General features: G+C 42.0%; 1 long non-coding RNA gene across 1 annotated transcript in view; it reads right to left on the bottom strand.

The window, feature by feature from the left end:
* Positions 1 to 17,273, bottom strand: part of LOC128090898 (uncharacterized) — a 38,066-nt gene that overhangs the window by 12,147 nt on the left and 8,646 nt on the right. Inside the window, exons 2-4 of the long non-coding RNA XR_008211137.1 lie at positions 7,163 to 7,255; positions 6,724 to 6,772; positions 635 to 697 (exon numbers count right to left, since the gene is read on the bottom strand). This is a non-coding gene — a long non-coding RNA (uncharacterized LOC128090898). The remainder of the gene's footprint in view (positions 1 to 634; positions 698 to 6,723; positions 6,773 to 7,162; positions 7,256 to 17,273) is intronic.

The following is a 17,273-nucleotide window of genomic DNA, read 5'->3' as shown; positions in this document are numbered from 1 at the left end:
ATACACGTTGAACTAAGATAAAACAAAAGATTTATATCGTCTTGTTGTCTTGCTTTTTTTTTTTCTAGCTCTGGTTTTTAACATTTTTTCCTAATGTTCTGATAAGCAAAATGCTACCAGTTTGGGGAGAGACAAACCTTTTCCATTATGAGACAGCAGCTATGACAACCTCTTTTATTGTTGCTTAATGGTGTGTTCAAGAATGTCAACACAGCTTGCAAATATTTCTGGTTTTGCTGTTTCAGGGACATGAAAACAGCAGTCTCAATTGTATTGAAGCATTGTTCAGAACAGCTTAATAATTTGGGAGCATTTCTTGTGCCTGGCCATATGCATAGTGATAAACTGACCAGTGGTCTTTGAAAAGAGAGGTTAAAACTTTAGTATAGTCAAATAAGCTACACTCAATAAAGTAAAGATGCCGTCTAATTGGATATGGAGACTAAATAGTCAAAGAGTAGTTGACTTTTCAGTTCTCATTCACAAAAATCACAGAATAGCTCAGCTCACCATGACCTATGGTTTCCATTTGAAATGACTGTGTATGATCGCCCACTTTGATATGAAGCGGCTCCTGAATGGTTTTTGTGAGTGTGGTGCCAAATCATAAAAATTGCCATAATAAATGACATACTTATCAGCAGTTTTCAGCTGTCAGAGGAAGGAATGTGCTGGACATGGTAGGTGAAATTTGTCTCTGGAAATAGAGTTTAAAAAGATTAGGGAAAGTTATTATCTGTTCTCTCAAACATAGTTCGAAAAAAATGTAATAAGTCATAGGACCATAGGAAAATTCACACTGGAAGGGAACTCGGGAGATCTCTAGCCTGACCTCCTGTTCAAAGCAGGGTCAGCCCTGAGGTCAGACCAGATCATTCAAGGCTTTGAGCAAGCCCAGTCAGGGCTGAAGCCCTCTTAGGATGGACACTGAACCGTCTCAGGGTAATTTCCTCCACTGCCTGACTGCCCTCATGGAGAAGAAGTTCCAGCTCAGTCTGAAGTTCTCTTTCAGGGTACGCCCAGAATCTCTCATCTACCCACCAGGCAAAACTGAGGAAAGCCTGGCTCCCCATCTTCTTATGCCCATCTTAGAAGAACTTGGGACTGCTGTCAGGTCCCCTCAATGATGCCCCATCTCCCGCTGGACCAGCCCAACTCTCCCAGCGCCTTCTCAAGGACAAGTGCTCCTGCCCCAGTCATCTCAGTCACCTTCAACTGAACTCCCTCAGTCTGTCAAAGTCTTTCCTGTGTTGGGGGCCTCAGAACTAGATCTCAGTAACATATCTCAAAATCAGAAAATGATTTCTACGTTCATCTTCTCCACAGTAGAAGAGGAGCACACAAGGTCAACCTCTGAACCCTTCATAATGTAAAACAAGTCGCAGGTTGGATATCATAGGCTTTGTTTCTTGATCTAGGGTAATGGAGTTCAAGTAATTTTCTTCCACATAGATGTTTCTTTTCCAATTCTTACACCACTTCATTCCAGACCTTTGTTATAAAGTCAGTTCAGATTCTGTCTTCCAGTGGTACTGCAAATGTCCACTTTCAATTTTCTTTTCATTAACCCACATTTCTGATCCAAACAGAAGTCTTTATCTGCATCATCTCACCTTGAGAATGGGAGATGGAGCAGTAGCCAAGTAATATTGTTCCCAAACAATGAAAAGAAAGGACTGTGGAAGAGAAATGTCAGCCCTTATTGGGAAATAAATGCCTTACTGTGTATAACAGGTTACTGCTTTTTTTAATTGCACAGAACCACAGTATGGCTGAGGTTGGAAGGGACCTCTGGAGGTCATCTGGTCCAAGTCCTTTGCTCAAGAGTAGCAGGCTCAGGGCAACATCCAGGTGGCTCTCGAAGGCAGATCTCCAAGGAGACTCTATAGCCTCTGGGCAACCTTGCCAGTGCTCAGCCGCCCACACAGCAGAGAAGAGTTTCCTGGTGTTCAGAGGGATCCTCCTGTGTTCCAGCTTGTACCTACTGCTGTTTGTACTGGCATTGGGCACTTCTGAAAAGAGACTGGCTCCATTCCCTTTGCATCCCCCCTTCAGGTATTTACAGACATTGGTAAGATCCCTCCCTGAGCTTCCAAGCTAAAATGTTCCGTCTCTCTTGTCCTTCCTTCATGGGAGAGATGATCATCTTCAAGGCTCTTTATTGGAGTCTCCATTATGATCATGTCTCCCTGGGGGCCTCAGAACTTAATACAGCACTCCAGGTGTGGCCTCATCAGTGCTGAGTAGAGTGAAAGGATCACCTGTCTTGGTGATGCTTTGCCTAATGCAGTCAAGAATGCCATTAGCCTTCTTTACAGAAGCTGGCTTATGCTCAACTTGGTGTCCACCACAATCTCCAGATCCTTTTCTGTCAAGCTGCTTTCCCAGTTGGGTGGCCCTCAGCTTATATTCTTGCATGAGATTGCTCCTCCTGAAGGAATTCAGCAATCCTTGATAGATTTTCCTTTGTTATGTTAAGAAATGGATGTAGGTATTTCCCAATTCCCTTACCTGATTAAAGTGTCTATAGGATTACATAAAAACATAAAAACTGTGCAGTACTAGATTCCAGGGTAGTAGTTAAATATCACTTCAATTACAGTTACATTGTTCCATACTCTTCCAGCAGGACAATTTTCCCTGCAGAACTGCAACCAACAGAAACACAATAAAAAGAATTTACTGTCCCTTATGCACCTTGTCTACCTCTTTTTTTTTTTTTTTTAAGAATAATATAATGCAGAGTGGCACCCACTTTGAACATGTTTTCCCATCACTGTTCTATCAGCTCTGAAAACTGCTTTTGTTTGGATATTGTTATTATCTGCTAGAGACTGATAGGAATGTGGAGTCACTCACTGCAAAAGGGAAACATGGTTCTCATTCAGAAAGAATGCAGTTTCATCCACGCATTTTGCAGCGCAGTTGTATTTGAAGTAGAGCCGCGGGATCTTGTGGCAGTAAAAATCACTGTGATTTATAGGAAAATGTCACTCTGGCTGTCTCCTCTATAAAGGCTTTTTACTACTCTTGTTGAATATAAATCAGAATTATGTGGCCAACAAAATGATGGTTTTGGCAAAATGTTGCGAAGACAAAAAATAAACGAGTTTGAATTGTCTTGGCTTTATTCTACAGAGAGATATTACTGGAATTTATTGCCTTGCCAACATCAATATCCCTGTCCTTAAAAATAGGTGTGTGTAACTGTATGTCTAAATTCATATCCAAGTTAATTTAAAGATGCTCACTGTGAAGCTTACCTTCAAACCACAATTACAGCAGATCTTAACTGCTTGAAATGAAGCTGACACAGTTTCCAAATCTTATTCTGACCACAGCTGTAGCACCACACTTTAAACTCTTTGGTGTTGGGGACTGGTTGTCCCAGTCTCTTAGGGGAATGCGTGCTGGGTCTCAGCATATCTGACTCTTCAGTCACCTAGAAGCTTAAGCAGGAGATGAACCATCCCTCCAATACTATGTATTAGCTTAATTTATAAGGAAAATATGTGAAAATAAATAATCAATTAACTGGTCTAGTATTAGATACAGAGGTTGGCAGCCCTGCCTGTGGCAGGGGGGGTTGGAGCTTGATGATCCTTTAAGTCCCTTCTAACCCAGGCCATTCTATGTTTCTACGATTCTATGATTCAGTTGTCACGGTTCAGTGTTTCTCCCTTTGGACTGAAGCTGCTGGGTGAGGTGGAGGAGAGTAGGGACAGCAAAAAGAAGCTAAGGGAGTTTGGGATTAGTCGCGCTTTGTTTCTTTCAAGGCTGTGGTGTTAGCAAGGGCTTTGAGCCTGTGACATTTTATCCACACATGGCTCATGGGTGTGTAGTCAGTGTGACTCTGGATCTGGTGCTGGACAGGTGTAGGCTATGGGGACTTTGGGATCCAAATAAACTCTCAGCTTTGGCCTGTTCCTGGCTGGAGCAGAAGGGTTCATCGAGACCCAGGGACATCTCTCACTGTTCATTTCTCCCTGAGTCCTGTGAGCATGATGGGTCTCTGTCAAATGAAAGTAGAGCGTCAAAAAGTTCACCTGCATTTGCTTTACCAGCAGTTATGGCACAGTTTAAGTAACATTTGGAGAAACTGTGCTTGCAGCATGTCTGGGCTAGACAGAGGTTGTAACCCACCCTTCTGGCCTTTATGTATTTGTAAGTTCATAGGTCCTGCCATGTACTTAAAAGACCTTTCCTGCTGGTAGCTGAGCGCTCATGCATGTCATCTGTTCACAATTAACTGTACAGCAATTGGAACAGCCAGCACACTCCCGACTGGTGAATTTTTCAGCATATCCAGTTCAGAGTGTTGCCCTGATCGGAGGCACCTGCAGAGATTTACAAACCACAGAAGAGCTTAGCATGCAGAGTGCATACAAAGGAAGCTCCTGTCTCAGGCATCCAAGCCCTTCTTACTTAGAAGTCCACTTCTCAAAGAGGATTTAGCAATATCACAGAGAGGTGCAGAAGGGAAAAATAACCCATCTTTTTCTTTGGTATAAAATAATGATCTAATAAGTGAGATACAAGGAATAGTTCCAGGCTGGACCCAACACTGCTCTAACACTTGGCTTTTTTTTGTTTTGTTTTGTTTTTTGATAAAATATACTCTAGACCAAATTAGTTGGTGCAGGTGTCAGAAGTATCATATAGCCTATATATAACATATAATATTTAGAAGCATGAACATAGGTGGTAATGAGAGCTGATCTTTTTATTTTCCATTCTGTTTGCTATGCATGAAAAATGCTCGTATATCTCTGTAAAGAGTCACTATGGCATTCCCAAAGGATACTGGTCCATTTTGACCATGCTAATGAACATTCAGGGTTAAGTGATACAGATTTCTGACTTCTGAATTGGGAATATATTGTGCGATGTGTGACATTTCTGCTTCAATCTTCCTGTCTGTGCAATGGTGATAACTTTACCTACTTTCTTTCTTCAAGGAAGGGTTGGCAGAATTAAATGATTAATATTTACCGAAGATTTTGATTATTAAAATGGAAAAATGAGACAAGTACAAGTTGCATTTCTTGTCTTATATATACAGTGATGGGTTTTTTCCTTTGCTTCTATTGTCAGAAGACTCCAACGGTCCAGAACATTTGGCCAAAGCAGTTGCAGTTGTAGACTACACCCACATATATCTGAAGCTTTTGGTAATAAGCATGTAGGCTGCAAACCTACAGGAATAAGCATGTACTGGTTCACACAAAACATGAAGATTCAGCAGTTTAAATCGAGCGCTGATTAACTGTGCCTATCTCCCTCAAGCTATTTACTGCAATTAAAAAAAGAGATTAATTTGAATTAGTAATTTTACTCCTTCCTCCATAAAACAACAGGCTTCCACATCTCCTTCTTCTATCATGCCAATGTGTCAAAAATGTCAGTGTGATAATTTTCAGTCACTTCAGTGGGATCATACGTTAAAAGACCACAGTGGGAAAGAAATAGGAATGAAAACGACTTGGAAATTTGAATAATACATAGAGGTTAAAATATTAAAACTGTTCAACTCCTGGAAGTTTACAGTCAGGTAGTGTATTTTTCTAAAACTGCTGTATACACAACTTGTTAGCCAAAATCTCTGGCAGGACAGGAAGCAGGAATATGAAAAGCTAAGATGGAGAACTATTGTAAGAACTTATTCAGTCTTCTCAGAGACAGAGTCATACTTAAATTTCCAGTGCCATATACATGACAGTGAAATTAATGTGAGTACACAAATGTTTAAGTTTTGAAATGTAAATGTTTAAGTAAAGTCAAGCTCTTCAAGTAGAATATTGGATTCAACCAGATTTCATTGGTTTGGAGGACTGTGTGATGTTTAGACTTTGGGAAACTTAATAAATGGTTATTAATTCCTTGATTTGGGAAGAAAACTTTACTCGCAAAGTATAAAAAGCTTGACTATCATGTGAAATTCATCATGTTCTCTGTTGCATAACGGTGTTCGACTTTATGCTTCATCCACGGTAAGAGCCCCAGAAACCCTGTAACTAAAATAATTTTCTAGACTAAGGTTGTTGTTTTTTTGCTTTGTTTTGCTTTTTAGCCAATGAACCCTTATTATATCTATAGTCAGCAAGGCCCCAGATTTTTCCAGTCACTGCTCTGGCCCTGCTTCCTTTGCTGCTGTTTCTGACTGGGCAATTGTAAATCTGTTTTGAGCACACAGTTACATCCCATGTGCTTTAAAGCTTCTTCACGCAGCAGAACCACCTCTAGTGTGATGCTGTGGTCAGATTGCAGAACATCTTTATCTTCTTCTGAGGATGAAAAGACCACAATTTAGTCATTTTCAGAATCTGTGAATTGATTGTTATGTAGAAGAAAGTTATGTTTGAACCAAATGAATGCCCCAAATGGTTTCTTTACTTGCAAAAAAACCCCATAACTTACATGTGCAGATAAAATAATGCAGGTGCCATCACAAGTCTTGGCTTTTTTTTTTTTTTTTTTTTTTTTTTTTACTACTGGAAAATGTTATGGGATTGTGGATCAAAGCACATAAAAGAGCTTAAATTCCCTCCCCTTCCCAGTATCTATAATAAATTGATTCACTTCCAAGACCTACATATATAGATTTTGGTCTAGTCTAGATTTATTAAACCTTAATAGAAACCTTAATAGAGGCTTCAACAATCTATACATTTTAGTGTTTGTTAAGTGGCAGGGGGATTTCTTAATGAAGACTTCTCCATTTACCCTCTTCAGTGAATGCCTTTTCTCTCTATTATCATTCATGCGGTTTCACCTTATGGGGAAAAGCATAGAGGAAGGTTTTCTTGAATGTATTTGAAAGCAGAACAACCAGGGATCATTCCAATTGAAAGAATGCAATTGAAAGAACCCAATGAATTATCTCAGAAAAGAACTCTGTAATTTGCCTGAGGGCAAATAATGTGTAAGGGTGTTGAGTTTGGCCTATATCCCACACTTATGTCTTCTCTTGCACAACAGAACAGATGTGACCATTAAGATTGGTTAAAGGTCTGTGGCTACTCATATCCTTAAGAGCTTTGTGTTTAGGAAAAGGGTAGATGAAATGGTGACAATGTAGGTTGTCAAGATTAACAGTGTTTAATATAGAGATTTCCATTTATTCATGTATTTATTTATACAGGCTTAATAGAATTTGGCTTACTAGACACCAGAAGACACCAGGAACTTCCAGTTATCACTGAGAAGGATAAGGAGACACAAACAGAGAAGAAACCAAGGATTTCTGGATCAGATCCTAAGAGAGAAGAAAATAAATAACTGACATACTCTGGTTCTTTCCAGGTTTGAAATGGCTATTAATTAATAAATAGATTAATTTTTTTTGCTTAAACTTTTGGTGGGTCACATAATCACAGTGTTGTGAGCTGTCCTGGCATTCCGTGCAGGACTGGGTAGCGTACACATACGTTCTGCCATTAAAAATAGCCTTATGAGAAAGAAAATAACCTTTTGGAATCCGAACCAAAAGAAAAATACATGGTTTTTGCCATAAGTTGACATAATTTGGCTGTCTTATTAATCTTCATAAATCAAGTTCTACAAACAGATTAGCAACATGATTCTGCTGGTAAAGGGAGTCTGTAATATACCTGACAAGCATCCGATCTAGACACCTGTGTTTTCAATGCCTTCTTAATTACAAATTCAGTTTTTCATGCCTTCAAATACATGAGCTGTAGCTGGGAGGCATTCTGCCAGCGCTGGGGGCAAACTGTCAGAAGTGACAGCATGACTTCAGCTGTACCTGCAGAAATCCACATATGCAACCACACCTACATCTTTCTTTCACAGTGCAGGTGATGAAATTGAAAAAATGCATAACTTGGCTTGTTCTCAGGCTGGACCTGAATGCAGGAGACTGAATTTTAAAAGATGAAGGCAGGAAGCGCTACCAAACCAGACTCAGGCTTTAGGCGTAGGCTCTGAGATGGCCCACTCATAACTTTGCTTTCTCCAAAGATCCCACAACCATTTCGTAAGGAGCCATTTTCTCAAGGTCTTATGAATATAATTGCCAGAGTTTTGTGCTGTGATGCTGACTCACCCTGGAGGCCAAAACCCCAGAAGCAGGACTGAGGTTGTCCCTAGAATTAGAGAATCAAACATCCTGAGTTGGAAGACAGGCACAAATCTCATCCAGTCCGACACCCCTCTCCAAACAGAATCACAGAATCGTAGGGATTGGAAGGGACCTCCAGAGATCATCGAGTCCAACCCCCTGCCAAAGCAGGTTCCCTACAGCAGGTCGCACAGGTCGGCATCCAGGCAGGTCTTGAACATCTCCAGAGAAGGAGACTCCACCACCTCCCTGGGCAGCCTGTTCCAGTGCTCCGTCACCTCACTGTAAAGAAATTCTTGCGCACATTTGTGCGGAACTTCCTATGCTGCAGTTTCCAGCCGTTTCCCCTTGTCCTGTCTCCATTCACCACTGAAAAGAGTCCGGCCTCGCCATTCTGCCCCCCACACCTTAGATATTTATAGACCTGGATCAGGTCCCCTTTCAGTCTCCTTTCCTCAAGGCGGAACAGACCCAGTTCACTCAGCCTTTCTTCATAGGAGAGATGCTCCAGGCCCCTCACCATCTTTGTGGCCCTCCGCTGGACTCTTTCCTAGAGATCCCTGTCGGGGACACTCAAAGCTCTATTTCTGAGAATGTTGTCAAAATGCTCCATGAGCTCTGGCACCTCGGGATTGTATCACAGCCCCGGGCAGCCCGTTCCATGCCCACCGCCCCCTGGTGCACACCCTGTCCCTGACCCCCACCCCCCTCCCCTGCACAGCTCCATGCCGTTCCCTCAGCCCTGTCGCTGTCACATGCAGCAGAGCTCAGCGCTGCCCTCCACTCCCTATGAGGAGCTGCAGCCGCCATCAGGCCTCCCCTCAGCTCCTCTGCTCTGGGCTGCACAAGCCCAGAGACCTCTGCTGCCCCCCACACACGTTGCCCTCCAGTCCCTTCACCATTTCTGTAGCCCTCCTTTGGATGCTCTCTAATAGTTTTATGTCCTTCTTGTATGGTGGCACCCAAATCTGCACACAGTTCTGGAAGTGAGGCCACAGCAGTGCAGAGCAGAGTGGGACAGTCCCTTTCCTTGACCAGTGAAACACAAAGCAGTTATGTGAACAGAGACAAACATATAACCACTCTTACTGGTCATATCCATTCTGTTATGCAAAAATAGACACAAGGCTGGGATTTAGGCCAAACTCAATCACTTATTACCACAGATGTTTTAATAGCAAACCAGGTGCTGAGAGGTTGGGGAGGACTGCTTATGTTTCCTCTGACCTCATTCACTCTGTACTGCTTAGATTTGGAGACGCAGTACAAGAAATTGTGTGGGGCTTATGCCCTTTTACTCCTCCCCTAAAGGCTTTCAAAAGAAGCAGCCACAACATAAACCAAGGTTAAAATGCCATCCTAGAGATATTTGGCAAAAGTTCTTGGGTTGCTGAGACACTTGTCTTAATTTTACCACCAATTCAAATAGAGCGCTGGGCTGCTTTCTATTTCTATTTAGATTTTAAATCCTCCCTGGATCCTGCTGAAATAATCACTTCCAGAGACAACTTATCGCTAGGTATTACTGAAATACTCCCAAAGAGCACATTTCTTTCTTTCGTATTCTTGGCCTAGGCCAGGTCACAAAAATGGAAGGAATTTTAAACAAAAATTCCCAGAAATTGATACCAAGAATACTCTTCTTTTTGCCCCAAAATCTCTTCTTCCACAGGTTTAGGGTGAACAAGCCAAGTATGGTTTAGCTTCACCCATATATCTGTTCTGTTATCCAGGAATAGAGCATGAGGCAATGTGTTATGTAGGTTAACTGCTACATAAGGGGAGTGCAGGTAAGGGGACAGAAATGAGAAAGCATTTGGTGATGTGGAAGGCTGAATAGACTCCCCAGTTCCTCAGACACCCAGGGTAAAATCAGGTGGATTGTTACTGGGAATTATCTTGTTTAAAATGTTGGCAGTAGGCTTCTACAATATTTTATTATATCTAATAAATTTTCCACCTGCTACATTTCTAAAGACTTTCCGGTAACTAGTTCCATCCTACTGTCTCCTCCACATCGATTCCAAGGCCAGGGAGCCTCTATGAATTTAAGCACTTCTCCATAGCTGCCTCTCCCAGAGGCTCCTGCCAGCCCTGACCATCCCTCAGAGCCTTCCTCCAGGGCAGAACCCCAGGGATGGTTGGTAACAGCTCCACCACTCATCCTACTCCAGCTCTAAATCCCTGGACCCATAGGTAGGAGCAATCTGTTTCCTCCCCCAGCCCTGTCAAGCACCTGGCTTGTGGCTTGGAATTTTTGCACTGAGCACTTAACCAGAATCTGGAATCATGTATTAAATATTTGTGATACACAGGGAATGAATAAAGAGTAGGTGAGGAAAGATTGTTAACTAACCTCCCTCTCGACCACTGGAAAGAAAGTGGCAAGAGTGAGCGAATGATTTTCCTAGACCAGTACCAAAAGCCAGAGTGTTTGAAGTGAACTGGTGGCAAAGGGCTCATTATGAATGTGAGATAAACTTTAATAAACGAAACATGGAAGATTCTAGCTCTTTAATTTTAGAGTTCAGTCCTGCAGGAATGCTTAGGATTTTATCTTCTTCAGTATTTTAGCAGGATAGACTGTATTTGTAATCAATGGTGGTTTGTGTTCCTTGTAAAGTAGAAGGTGCTTAATTTGTTGAGAAAATTTGTTCTCAGAAAAATGGCTATGTGGTTTTATTAAAAAAAAAAAAAAGGAATATTTTTCTTTGCTTATAGTAAATCACACTCAGTAGAGGCAGTTGACATTTCCTCTTTTCCTACCATGTTCTTGAGGTTCCAAGTTTTGACAATATCAGACAGCAGGAAAATGTGCCCAACTCTACTGTTTGAGACACTGGCTGGTAAATTCTCCCTACCTGGAGAAATCAAGGACTCAGTTCCCAGTTCTGGTCTTTGCCACTCTCTTCTAGAGCTCTGTAGAAAGCAGTGAGGCCCTCCACAATTGCAGAGGTTAATCACTTCTGATCTAGATCTCAGGCTTGCATTTCAGACAGTCTGTTTAGAAGGCCAACATAAATGCTCCCAAGAGACTAAAAGTAGCAATGCACTTTTTCTATTCCAAATAGTAGAAAAGGAGCTGCTAAATATTTTTAAGAAATTTAACATTAAAATGACCACTTTTGTGATTATTCTGTGGCATTCTTGCTCTTCCCCAATAAGTAAACTAAGATTTAATATGGATAAAAAAGATTTTACTAGAAAGTGAGTATGAACGGGAAAGTTTAAACCATTTACTGAAGGAAACTTGAACTTCCTATGAAATGGAAACAATTTGAAAGCAGAACATTAAGATCATTCATTGATTATATTCATTGGCCTTAAACATTTTTATTTATGGACAGTTAGAAAAGATGGGAGAGGTGCTAGACATAACCCAGCCACAGTATATAAATTTCCATTATTGATGCTTAAATCCAAGTTATTTTAAAGAGGAGTGCCGCCTTCAGCCCACCTCCTGCTTTTAATAAAAATAGCATTTTCATAGAAAAAGTAATAATGGCTTCCCCTCATTCCTCCAGATTTTGCATTTTGCTATAGACTTCAGTATTGGAGTAGGCACAAGGTACAAGGTGCAACTTCCTAATGATTACTTTCATTCCCAGCCATGGCCGTAAAATCCAACTCTTTTTATATATGTGTATATATATGTGTGTGAAGTTTACCATATACCTTTCAACAGTTAGGAGAAAATTCCATGTATTATGGGACAGAGATACACGACATGCACCATGTATGTGATCCAGACATGTGAAAGTCAGTGGAAAGACTGATGTTCCTCAGGGGAGAGAGCGGGTCAGGCTCCATAGGACTGAAGAAATAAGTTCAGCGTTTCTTCAGCACTAGATGTCATAAATAAAGAAAATATGGTCTGCTGTTTTTCTTCAGGAAAATTTCACTTCTTTTTTTGACATCCATCACAAAGCCTCTGAGTGCTTTGTAGGTACTGTGAAAGATGAAGTGTTTCTGGGGTGGGTGAGACAAGTCTTACTGACTATGATGGTGTACATATTGTTTGTCTAACATGTTGAACTGGCTGCAAATGTACAGAGAAAAACGATCCCTCAGGTGATTTCAAAAGGTCCTTCCAACTTCAACTACTGCGCATTTCTGTGTTCTATGGCTCTTGACAAAACTGAAAAATTCTGCACTGTACCAATGGGCAGCAGCTCTTACTGCTGTTGGGGCCACCTTGAGACAGCACTGCATGGGGCCTGCAGTTAAGATGATTTGCTATTGAAGAAAATGACTGGAGTTAACCAAGCAACATAATCTGTGACCAGTCTTATATCGTGTTCTTGCTGCTGAGCTGTCTGAATGAAATCTAAGTGTAAGTCAAAACACATTTAGGCCTTTCTGCTTTCGAGGTTTGCTTTGTTTGTGTTGCCTAAGTCATAGCATCATGGAGTAGTTGAGGTCAGAAGAGAATTCTGCATCTCTCGTCCAGTTGTCCTGCTCAGAGAATTAACTAGTTGGGTTTTGGATATAATCCAGGATGGAGACTCCACTGCTTCTCTGAGCAATAAAAAAATGTGGTTTATGTTTCTTTGTTTGGTTGGTTGTTGCTTTTTTTTTTAAATTTCAAACTGTGTCCATTGCCTCTTGTCCTGCTTCTATGCTCCACTGATTCTGTCTATTTTACTCTCCCCATCAGGTATTTATGCACACTGACTAAACTCTTCTGTGCCTTCTATTTCCCAGGCTGAACAGCACAAGTACTCTCAGATCTTCCCTGTGTGTCAGACGCTCCGAGTTCTTTATCATCGTTATGCCCCATCATTGGATTCCCTCTCCTGTGTCTTCATGTTTCTCTTGTACTGTGGAGCTCACAACTGAATGCCAGCCGAGACCAGACGTGTCTCAGCAGGGCTGAGATGAAAGATCCCCTCCCTTGACCTGCTGGCAGTCTCTGCCTAATGCAGCCCAGGACACTGCTGGACATCTTTGATGCAAAAACACATTGCCAGCTCATGGTTAAAGGACCCCTCAGGTCCTTTTCTGCCAAATGGTTTTCTAGCTGGTAGGTGCCGGTGCCTTGGGTTGTTTTTTCCTCAGAAGACAGATTTTGCATTTTCTTTGCTGAACACCATGAGGTTCCTGTTTGCTCAGTTCTCCAACCTATTCAGGTCCCTCTGGATGGTAAGCACAACTCTCTGGTGTATTGACCATTTGTCCCACTTTTGTGTCACCCTCTAGGATGGAGGATGAAGCTTCACTGAAAAATAAAACGTGAACAACAGCTTTTTGCCAGAAGTCTACAAACTACTTCCCCAGATGTTTTCCTTCACTGGATCTTCTAAGAACACTAGCAAATGCCAGGTGCTTTATCTGTAATTACTGAAAACTGTGTCCTGCTGTCACTTGGCTTGGATGTCCTCTGCCACAGCATCCAGCACCTGCCTTACTGAAATATTGTTCCTGACCAAACAGTTCTGGTGTTTTAGCTTATGGCTTCTGTGAATCTTAGGTCTTGTCAGCTCTACCATGCTTAATACCAAGCACCCACAAAATGCAAGATGAATGCAAGTGATAGCCATGTGGGAGCAGAATAATATTGGAGCTGGGATTTGGTTTTGTTCTGACTTGCATGCAGAATTGTTAGTGTGAGCCCTGGCACTTGGCAGGGAAGTTGGACAAAAGCAGCTTGCCAAAGGCTTGCTCTTTATGCCTATGGACATTTCTGTGGTGAAATTGCATGCCTGCCAGCCAAGCCGACATGCCCTCACCACTCCTTGCAGCGGCACGCCTGCAGCCTTCTGAGGTGTCCACATCCCAGACTTTGCCCCCAGCACCTCTGTCCTTGTTTTTGCTCTGGGACACTGAGTGCCTTGGAGCATTATGGAATCAGCGATCATCCAAAAATGTCTTTTTGGCATTCTGTTGGAGGCACTTTGCATGAGCTTACATTACATAAGGAATTTATAGCAGAAAAATCATGAATAAATTCTTCATGGAAATGCATTTTTCTAGCCCTTGTCTCCTCTCATTACCTCTGATTAACGTAGATTGGGAGATACTTTGGAAAAGTCAGAGCACAGTAATGAATGGATTCATATCCTAGTTTCTGTCTCTAACAATGAACATCTACACTTAAAATTATCCTTGAAATGTGTAAAAGCCAACTGCACAATGGGAATTTTACTCAGAAGCACAGAAGGATCTCTGCTAGGGGCATCATGGAATACTCTGCAAAAGAGAAATAAAGGACAGAGGCACACTACAGAGTTTCTTATCTCTGTGAGGTACCATGGCTGTTGGAAAGCAAGTAGACATCCTCCTTTGGGATCTGACAGATCCTTTGGGATTTCATGATCTAGTCCTTAGTGAGTCAACAGTCTGCAGAGTGACAAGGCAGGAGTGAACTCAGTGCATAGAACTGTACAACTTCAGTGATGGGAAGTGAGTAAGTAGCTGGTGTCTTGCTTCATAGTGCTGGACTTTTCACAGTACGACTTACAGCTCACTGCAATCAGAGTCTGAGATGGGGACTTTTTTGGAAGGAATTAGATCCTCATAATGACTATCTGAAAACAGATCCATGCACAGTCCCACAGTGTGCCATAATTCTTCACAGGATAGTTCTGCAGTAGTTTGAGAGAACAATACTCCTCATTTAGCACTGGTCTTCAGTCCAGGTCTTCCAGTACTGCTCAAAACCACACAGAATTCAGCAGCTAGGACAGATGCCAACAGGCAGAACAAAACATGGAGTTGCCTTCTGTGCTGCACTTTTATCCCTGCCTGGGCCTGGTGAGGCTGTGGGATCCATTGTCCTGTGTATAATGGCATGTGCTCAAACATGGCATGCAAACAGATGTGTGATGCATGAGGCACATCCCAATGGTGAGCATAGCATCCTGTGCTATATAAACTTCTTGAGATTAAACCCTCTTAAGGGTTTACCGTGTGGGAACAGACAAATTAAAAACAGAAACAGAAGCAAAAGTAGCAGCAAATTGTTTCCTAAATATTTGATATGTGCTTCTTGGAATCTCTTCCATTATATTGCTACAGGGTACTTGTACCTTCCAGGGTAACTTATGAGAACGGAACACCTTAGCTTCCCCCTCACTGCATCCAGTCAGAAAACACCAGCCTGAGTGCTGAACCTGAAGATAGGCATGTACACAACAGTCATCATTCAGGCCTCTGAGCAGCTTGCTCTTTAGCACTTAAAGCAATGGGGTTGAGACTTCCACATCACATATGTGTTTTTAAAACTACGACCCCAGATTAACTCATGAGGCATGTTGCTCCCACTGAGACACTGCATTTTCTTGGTGAAGTCTTCTGTTCCCATGTGGATAAACCTGTGAATGACTGTTTGGAAAATAAACTAGTGTCATGGAATCATAGAATCATAGAATGGCTTAAGTTGAAAGAGACCTTAAAGATCATCTAGTTCCAACACTCCTGCTGCAGGCAAGGCTGCCACCCACCAGCTCAGGCTGCTCAGGGCCCCATCCAACATGACTTTGAATGCCTTCAGGGACGGGGCACCCACAGCTTCTCTGGGCAGTTGTGTCAGTGCTTCACCACCCTCTGTGTAAAGAATTTCTTCCAACATCCAACCTAAAATCCAACCTGAATTTTAGCTCTTTTAGTTTAAAGTCATTCTCCCTTGTCCTATCACTATCAAACTATGTAAAAATCAGTCTCCCTCCTGCTTACAAGCTCCCTTCAAGTACTTCAATGAGTTTTCCCCTGAGCCTTTTCCTCTTCAAGCTAAACAAGCCCAACTCCCTCAACCATTCTTAATGGGAGAGATGCTCCAGCCCTCTGATCATTTTCCTGGCCCTCCTCTGGACCTGCTCCAACAGTTCCACGTTGTTCCTGTGTTGGTATCCCCAGACCTGGACACAGTGCTCCAGATGGAGCTTAGAAGGGAAAAGTAGATGGGAGACAATCTTGCCCTGCTGGCCACCCCTCTTTTGATGCAGCCCAAGATACTGCTGGCCTTCCGGATGGCAAGAGCACACTGCTGACTTGTGTCCAGCTTTTTGTCCATCAAGACCTCCCAGTCTTTCTGCACAGAGCTGTTCTCAATGAGCTCTTCTCCCAGTCAGTACTAACATCTGGCACTGCCTTGATCCAAGTTGAACATCCTGCACTTAGCCTTGTTGAACCTCAGTAGGTTCTCATGGGCCCACTTTGTGAGCATGACGGGGTCCAGTCTGCTCTATTGAGCTAGTACAGCTTTCTTACAGCATCCTAGAAAAAAAGTAGCAGTAAATCTCAGGCCAAGTGTCATATGAGGTAAGAAAGTCTATCTGACATAATTTCTTTCTTAGAACTTTCAGTGTTGAAAGTCTTCAAACTTTGGTGCTTTGCCAAAATCCACAATCCCCACCACAAAATTAGACGATATCTAAAAAAGAAGTCCCTTTCCAGGAATGACACAAACAGCAAAGAACACAGCAAGAGGAAAAAATATCTTTCAGAAGTGTTCAAGATAGATTAGACATTTAACTTAAAGGATACTGGGGACTTGGCCATATACTTTGGTGAGTCTGAGAGAAATTGTTTTTGTCTGATTATAACTCTCAGACCCGAGTTCTGCTTTCCCCACAACTAATTGTTTCCCAGAAATTACATTATTCTTATTTCATTTTGGTTTCTTTGATACTGAGCTGCCTGAAACAGGAGTCTGAACAGAAGAAAGAACTAAAAAAAAGTTTGAAAAAATGTCTTTTTTCTAGTTACCAAAATTTAGAAATTTACCAAAACTTCTTAAATACAACATTTTCTACTCAGTTGGACCCAGGCAAATTCCAGCCAGCTTGACCAGTCCTCTCCTGGTTGAATTTTACACTGCCCTTTCAGGCCACTTAACCTAAAAGAATCCACTGCTGTGAGAACCACAGTACTGTTTCAGCTCAATTTTGCAGTTCATTTGTTCTTTGCTCTGAAGAGGACAAGCTGTTTTTCTTTTCTTTGTTGAAGCTTACTATACTGTGGGCAAAACATCAAAGGGAAAGAGCTGGACGGAGCTGCAGAGCAAGCCCCAAGGAGCACACCGTTACAATGGAACAGTCAATATTTTTCAAATGCTAAAGTTGGGAAATATTTTAAATCTTTTTCTTTCTCCTTTCTACTGGATGTGCAGCTCCACATAGACTGCCTGCTTCCTGGAGAAAACTGCAAGTAATGCCCAGTGTAGGACAAGAGGCGGTGGGCACAAGTTGGAGAA

This window comes from Tympanuchus pallidicinctus, unplaced genomic scaffold (assembly GCF_026119805.1).
Source record: "Tympanuchus pallidicinctus isolate F22 unplaced genomic scaffold, pur_lepc_1.0 scaffold5, whole genome shotgun sequence".
Lineage (NCBI taxonomy): Eukaryota > Metazoa > Chordata > Aves > Galliformes > Phasianidae > Tympanuchus > Tympanuchus pallidicinctus.
Note: the sequence above shows the minus strand (reverse complement) of the source record. Positions and strands in the feature narration are given on the sequence as shown.